The sequence below is a fragment of the Ochlerotatus camptorhynchus genome, unplaced genomic scaffold (genome assembly GCF_037179485.1).
Source record: "Ochlerotatus camptorhynchus isolate MF236.1 unplaced genomic scaffold, CSIRO-AGI_Acam_v1.1 ptg000196l, whole genome shotgun sequence".
NCBI classification, from domain to species: domain Eukaryota; kingdom Metazoa; phylum Arthropoda; class Insecta; order Diptera; family Culicidae; genus Ochlerotatus; species Ochlerotatus camptorhynchus.
In genome coordinates, this window is record NW_027040686.1 from 1,568,709 (window position 1) to 1,577,128 (window position 8,420).

Genomic DNA, 8,420 nt, shown 5'->3' on the forward strand with positions numbered 1-8,420 from the left:
AGAATGAATATTTATTTATTCCAATGGTGACTAGATCCTATACTATAATCAAAGATCCTACATCTCTCCCTTCTTTTATACTATAAATAAGTCAATTAATTAATCATCATAATTTAACAAATTTAAGTTATAATCATTCAAGTACAAAGGCATTTTCTTCATTCGCTTCGGCCGTGGTCCAGGTTGAATTTCAGTCTTGTTCTCTGGTACTACTGGATTGGGTATTGAATCGGATGTTGGACTATCAACAGCATTCAAGTCGAAATCAGGTGCAATCGGAAGTTCATCATTTGTCGATACAGGATTCTTACTTCTAATACGTTTCGCGTGGTTAACATGTCGGTTTGATATGGCTCCATTGATAAGATTTTCCACGATCAGCCGTGTTCCTTCTCGAAGGTGTGTTCGGTTTTGTCTTTCCACGAAACCATTTTGGAAAGCGGCGTATGGAACTGAATGTTTTATGTTTATATTGTTGGTTTTGCAGAAAGATAGAAAATCTCCCGAAGAAAATGGTTGGCCGTTGTCACATATTATTTCGTCAGGATATCCAAATCGAGCAAACATTTCTCTTAACTTTTTGATCGTTATCGCAGCTGTCATTGACGTAATTACGGCTACTTCAACAAATCGGGAATAATAATCTGTAGCTACCAGCAAATGAACCCCTGATGTAATTTCCATAAAATCTATCGCGATTTTTTTCAAGGCCTATTGGGCATGTCCGATCTCGTGATAGGGTGAGTGTCCGGCTCTGATACCAGAATACAGCCGTGACAGTTTTTAACGAATTTTTCAACCATATCATCCATTCTAGACCACCATACTTTCAGACGAAGTCGACGTTTCATGGAAGATATTCCTAAATGTGGCTCGTGAGCTAATTCTAGAATACGGTTTTGTAGGCACCGAGGAATCACAATCCGCTGATCTTTATATACCAAAACTCCATCACTTGAAAGATGGTTGGTCAACTTTTTGTACCTCATCAGAGTTTTGGGCCAACGTCTTGAATTATATGGTAGCCATTTAATCAGTTCTTGAAGCTCTGTATCTTCATTGGTTGTAGCAGTAATTTCATCAATTGATAGGGCTACAGGGCAGGTGTCAATCGCAACCATTCTTACTATCCTTTCGCATTCTTCATCAAAACTTGAACTGAAATCTTGGCTTGACTGGCATAATCTTGAGAGTGTGTTTTTGTTTTTTCCCGGACGGTACATAATTTTGAATTCGTAGGACATCAACCGCAATTTCCAGCGTTCAATGCGTGGTGATGGTTTCACTGGATCTCCAAATATAACCACTAACGGTTTATGGTCGGTGATCAGGAAGAAGAATTTACCGTATAAATAGTAGTAAAACTTTTCACAGGCCCACACTAAAGGGCCACCCACATTAGATCCGTTTGCGTTGCGTTGACGTAAATTTGACAGTTAGACAATAGATTTAGCTGTCACTTTGCCGCAACGCGTCCGATCCGGATCTAATGTGCGTGGGCCTTAACGCTAAGGCTTCTCGCTCCGTCTGCGCATATCTTCGTTCAGTTAACGAGAGTGTCTTTGAAGCATAGCAAATTATACGATAAAGGGCGAACACGAAATTATTGCGACACATTCAACAGGGCATAACTTTTTTACCATTGGGTAAAAATCAACCAAATTTTGCACACTTTCTCATTGATGTGTATTGTGTACATGCTGTCAAACTCCAAGTCGTGTTTTTCGATTCAACGAAAATGGAGGTGAACCAACGCGAGTTGAGAGAACAAATTCTTTCCAAACACCTGGAATTTCCTGACCTGTCGCACCGGCTGTTGGGAAAAATGTTGAACATTCACCATGAATCAACAGACAAACAGACGTAACTCTTCATTGTGTGTCTTCGTTCATGCATTTAACGGTTGATTTGAATATTATCAGTTTCGCGAACTACTCGCCGCAGCGCTGGCATCGGATCACTTTGACGTTTCTATATATTCTATAGAACTTTTATGCAATATTGTTTACGAGTTAGCGAGCAAGCTTGTTTTCCGCGAGAAGCCAGAGAGATGTCGTTACTGAAGTTATATGTTTTGAGATACTATGTTTTCAAGAACAAGTTTTTCAAAGAGTTACGTATGTTTGTCTGTGATTCAACCATAGAGGTAACTCTAAGACTAGAAGGTCCCGAAATAACGTGCTCAACTTTTTGGCTCAGCTCTGGTACTCTCTTCGGTCCCAAGATAATCGATTCACCCCTCGAAACATAGGAAAAACCTGGGTACTGCGAACACAGCCGTTTTTGTTTTGCAAGTCAGCATGAAACAACTTGAAAATTTTCCGATATCACAAATTGTTTTGCTAATGCATTGCTCACAATTTGCATATACATGCTGTCGAAAGTTCACCCTTTGCTCCATAAACAACTTGTACATGGTGTTGGGAGTGCACCTACCCACATGACTCTTATAATGTTTGTTTGCATTCTTCCTTCAGCAGTTCGTGCAGGTTCGTTCGTTCGTTACATTGTTTACATCCGAGTATTTGAGAAAGTTTTTTGTTGAAGAATATAGTAAAAAAAATGCCGAAATGACAATATTTTCAACATTGACCACAATACTTTCTCTGCCGACGGGGATTGTATGAGAAAAGTATCACTTTTAGCAGCTCTAGATCGTTGGATTCTTTTTGACAACCATTTCGTGTTTCTCCGCACCACTCAGGGAAAAACCAATAACCCCTCATTTTATCTGTCAAACTTTCATAGCGAATCAAAACAAACATTGCGTAGTACTAGAATTTCGACTAGAATAGGGTACGTTAATCGTTTGCTTGGGACCAATAGGCTACTAAAGTGGTGAGCCAATTTAAAATCGTTAGTTTCGTATTGATTGTTGATTCAACCGTCTTCAGAGTGTTGAAGCGGTTCCAGGAGCGGTTGACGTTGGACCACGGCAAAGGAGCTGGAAGAAAACCGGGACCGGGGAACAAAAAGACGGAGGGAAAAGTGAAGCGGATGATTAAAGCAAATCCCAACGTCTCAAGCCGTGATTTGGCTAAAAAGATCGGCATGTCGCAGAGCTACGTCCAGAATGCAAAGAAGAGAGCTGGACTACATACATACAAGGTACAGAACTTCCCAAACCGCGATGAGCGGCACCAATCGACGGCTAAAACTCGGGCACGGAAGCTCTACGAGAAGATGCTGACAAAATATGGCTGCTGTGTGATGGACGACGAAACGTATATAAAAGCCGATTTTAAGCAAATTCCGGGGTTGGAGTTTTTCACCGGCAAGAGCAAGTTCGATGTGGACGACAAATTTAAGAAGAAGTAAATGTCGAAGTTCGCCTCCAAATATCTCATTTGGCAGGCCATCTGCTCTTGCGGACTGAGGAGTGAGCCTTTCGTGACAAAGGGCACAGTAAATGGCGAGATCTACAAATCTGAGTGCCTCGAGAAGCGCCTTTTGCCGTTCTTGCAGCAGCACGACGAAGCTCCGCTATTTTAACCAGATTTGGCATCATGCCACTATTCTAAAAGTGTCCTGGACTGGTATGAGGCCAATTCTGTCCATTTTGTTCCAAAGGACATGAATCGGCCAAACTGTCTGGAGCTGCGTCCGGTGGAGCAGTACTGGGCAATAATGAAGCGGGAACTTCGGAAGAGCAAGAAGACAGTCAAAGACGAGAAGGACATGGTAAGAAAATGGAAAAAAAAACTGAGAAACTGGTACCGGATGACACTGTAAAGACTTTGATGGAGGGCATCAAGCGAAAATGCTTTCAATTTTACACTCAAGGCTCCATCGATTAACTTTTCTTTTGATTTTTAAAGTAAATATATGTATAAAACTACCCTAAAATTTTGGTTTGATTCTAAACATTATAAGAAAATTGGCATGACATTTTCGGTGTCGCAATAATTTCGTGTTCGCCCTTTATTGTCCGTTTTTACTTCTTTGAACAAGAACTGCTCCGAGGCCAACAGGACTTCCATCAGCAATCACGAAGGTATCTTCATTCACATCGTAGTATCCTAAAGTTTCCTTCTTTAGCAAAATACTTCTAATTTTTTCAAACGCTTGTTGGTGGTTTGTGTCCCAGCTAAACGTTGTCCCCTTTCTTGTTAATAAATTCAATGGATAGGTTATAGTTGCCATGTCTGGGATATAACGGTGAACGAAATTAACCAGACCTAGAAAACTCTTCACTTCTTCCGTAGATTTGGGTGGATTTAACTTTTTAATAGCGTCCAATTTTTCTTCAGACCTATCTAGCTTTTCGTTTGCTTCAGGTGCCATTTGTCGGATTTTTTTGTCTTTCATAGGTCTTCGACACACGTGGAATGAAATACTCATCAAGTAGTTGGAGAGCAGCTTGGTAGCGGTTGTCCAACGGATGTGAATCGTCAACATTTATTTTCGACACAACCCTCTGTACATCTGACCCACCGAAGAGCATAAGCGTTTTGAATTTTTCATCATGATCAACTACATTTGTCCACTCAAGATAGGCCTCGAAGTGCTCTCGCCACTTTTCCCACCGTACAGCTGCGGGTCCTTCATCGTTTTCAATGAACGGTGGAACGATTTGATTAACCTGTAAATCACAGATAAATTTGTCAGAAACAATTTTCATGTATGAAATTACAATTCTTTTTTTTTTTTTTTTTAGATCATCCCATTTATCGGGCCTCTACTTTTACGTACTTCATCCTACGACTCATAAATTTACGATATATCTTGTGAGATCCATCCCGATTTCTCCAGGTCTCACCAACTCTCTGAGGGCCATCATGATAATGTCGGGCCTCAATTCGGATTCTTCTGAACCTTGTGAGATTCATCCCGATTTCTGCGGGTCTCTCGTGATTCATTGAGGGCCATCCCGAATCTGCATCGGGCCTCAATACAGAATCTTGCAATGCTCATCCCGGACACTTCGGGTCTTGCTTATTAAATTGAGGGCCATCCCGAGACTAACGGGCCTCAGTTCAGATTACTTTGAATCCTGTAAGATTCATCCTGGTTTCACGGGTCTCATAAAATATAGTTGAGGGCCATTTGGCTAAAATTGTTTTAAACAACTCGATAAGTCTATAATTTGAAACTGTCAAAAATAAAACTGCAACACGATCAGCGCAACGCACAGTTCTAAAAGATGTTTGTAATTATCATGTTTCATAGACTTTACTATTCTCTATGAAGTTCTCCGTTTTATTTTGTGAAGCTCTTCGAAACATCTTTAAATACATCCAAAGAAATTTGAAACAGAGTTCAACAGAGTTTCAAACTCGCTCAGAAATAAAACAGAATAGTCGAGCAGTTGCAAATCTGGTGCAAAATAGTGCTCGAATAATGAAACTGCAACTCAGCATTGCGAGAGGTGCGTTTCTGTTCTAGTTTCAAATTGAAACAGTCCTAATAAAATACAACAGCATTTCGAACGGCATTATTGTGTTTCTACGGTGTTTTTAGGTGGCGGAAGGTGTTTCAGCGTGTCAACGTCAACGTTGAGTGAAACATAAAGTTTTCTGGCAACAGCTGATTCGATAACGATAAACGTGGATCATGGTGGACCGAGGCAGAGAACAACACACACGTCGGATAACAACTGCAGCAGAGAAATTCGTAGACGCATAATTGCCGGAAGTCGTGCTTACTACGGACTCCACAAGACCCTGAGGTCGGGTAAACTTCACCCCCGTACTAAATGTACCATGTACCAGACGCTGCTAAGACTGGTAGTTCTCTACGGGAGCGAGACGTGGACGATGCTCGAGGAGGACCGGCAAGCACTGGGTGTTTTCGAACGACGAGTGCTTAGGACCGTCTTTGGCGGGGTATGTGAGAACGGTGTATGGAGAAGGATGAACCAGTAGCTGGCGCAACTCTTTGGCGAATCCAGTAGCCAGAAAGTCACGAAAGCTTGACGGGTACGATGGGCGGGACACGTTGTAAGAATGCCGGACAACAATCCCGCAAAAATAGTGTTTGACTTGAATCCGGCCGGTACAAGACGCAGAGGAGCACAGCGAGCAAGGTGGTTAGACCAAGTGCAGCAAGATCTAGGAAGTGTGGGACGGTCAAGCAATTGGAGACAAGCAACCACGAACCGAGTTTGTTTGGCGTAACATTGTGACGCAGGTGCAATCTTGAGGGACGTCGAACCAGGAAAAGTAAGGAGCGCCTCGAGAAGGGTAGTGAATGTCACTGAGATTTTCTTTGTTTGCAACCAGAATCATGTGATATGCGTGACAACTCAGCAATTGATCATACTGCTAGAACACATACACATAGAGGTAACTCTAAGACCACTGGGTCCCGAAGAAAATCATTATTATTTTTGGCTCACTCAGTACCAGAACAACGGTCCCAAGCAGTCCCAAGCTATTTCACTCACCCCTGCATGTTCTGCATGAATCCACACACCCCTGATGTTATCTGTCAAACTTTCATAGCGAATCAAAACAAACATAGTGTAGTAATAGAATTTCAACTAGAATAGGGTACGTTAATCGTTTGCTTGGGACCAATAGGCTACTAAAGTGGTGAGCCAATTTAAAATCGTTAGTTTCGTATTGATTGTTGACATACACGCCGCTTTAGTATCGTGTACAAAAGGCAGCATTCGAGGGCTTGAATCGGGTCACGTTTAGTGGTTTGTTAAATGAACGGAGTGCCAACGGCGGAGGCGAGAATCGTTTTTATGGCTACCAACTACCTGGAGACGTTAGATCCTGATTTTAAATGAACCGTCAAGGCCGTCAAGGAATACATCGGATATTGCAGCCGACAACCCATTACCGGCGGAATGGGTTGGAACGAGTGGTGACCTCCTCGTGAGAACACATGATATATGATCTGTGGTCCTTGGAGCAAGGATCGCTGCGAATATGACCAGTAGGATGGAGATCGGGAGGAATCCAACTTTGCCACCCACGATGCACGCATTTGGTCGTTTGATGTCTTAATATACTTAGTGAACGGGAATCGGTGCATATTATTTCATAGTAGAGGTGGACTGTTCACAAATATGGGAACAGATTTTTTCCAAGTAGCGCTACCAAATTAGAAAGAAATATCTTTCTACAGCCATCGGTCAATCATTGACTGGATAATTATTATCCGCTCATTTCTTCATAGGGGTCGTCCATTAATTATGTCACACATTTAGGGGGAAGGAAGGTTTTTTGAAAACTGACGAGCCATACAAAAAAAAATTAAGGTTCATACAAAAAATGTGACAAAGGGGGGAGGGGGGGGGGGGTTGAAAATGGGCCAAATTTGCGTGACATAATTAATGGACCATCCCATATAGTTACGGATAATCTAGCTTATTAGAGGCTGAAATGGTCTGTTCTCATAATGAGCTTGATGTTGAAACATTATTCCCAATTGCGGGAGCCCCGAGTCCGTGTCCCGAAAAAATTTCTGTGGTATCCAACGATTGCTGGAGGGTGATCTCTCCTTCAGAAAAATGTAACAAAAACAAAAAGAGCATCACACGAATGTAAACATTCTTGGCTCTAGGCAGTGCTGCCAAAAATGATTGAAACCATTGTTCTCATGGTGATTGAAGGGTGTTAGAGTGTGTCGAAGTGTACTTTTTAATGTGTTCAACACAAGATGGCAGAGGGGCTTATAGTACGTTCAGACTACAGAGTTATAACATGTTATAGCGCTATCTTGATGGTGGTTTCTGTGTTGCAATTAGTTGACAACCGTTATAACATGTTATAACTCTCCAGTCTGGACAGCGTTTTAAACGCTGTACAGACTGGAGAGTTATAACATGTTATAACGGTTGTCAAATAATTGCAACACAGAAACCACCATCAAGATAGCGCTATAACATGTTATAACTCTGTAGTCTGAAGCGCTGTCCAAACTGGAGAGTTATAACATATTATAACGGTTGTCAACTAATAGCAACACAGAAACGATCATCAAGATAGCGCTATAACATGTTATAATTCTGTAGTCTGAACGTAGTCTGAACGTACTATTACCATAGAGGTAACTCTAAGACCACTGGGTCCCGAAGAAAATCATTATTATTTTTGGCTCACTCAGTACCAGAACAACGGTCCCAAGCAGTCCCAAGCTATTTCACTCACCCCTGCATGTTCTGCATGAATCCACACACCCCTGATGTTATCTGTCAAACTTTCATAGCGAATCAAAACAAACATAGTGTAGTAATAGAATTTCAACTAGAATAGGGTACGTTAATCGTTTGCTTGGGACCAATAGGCTACTAAAGTGGTGAGCCAATTTGAAATCGTTAGTTTCGTATTGATTGTTGCTATTACCCCCTGGTGCAGGCTTATGCCTTGTTCAGACTGGAGAGTTATAACAACCGGTGAACACTCGTGTTTATTTCAGTTACCGTGGGGACGTAATTTGTGATTAGCCCCGGTCCCTTTCAAATTGTA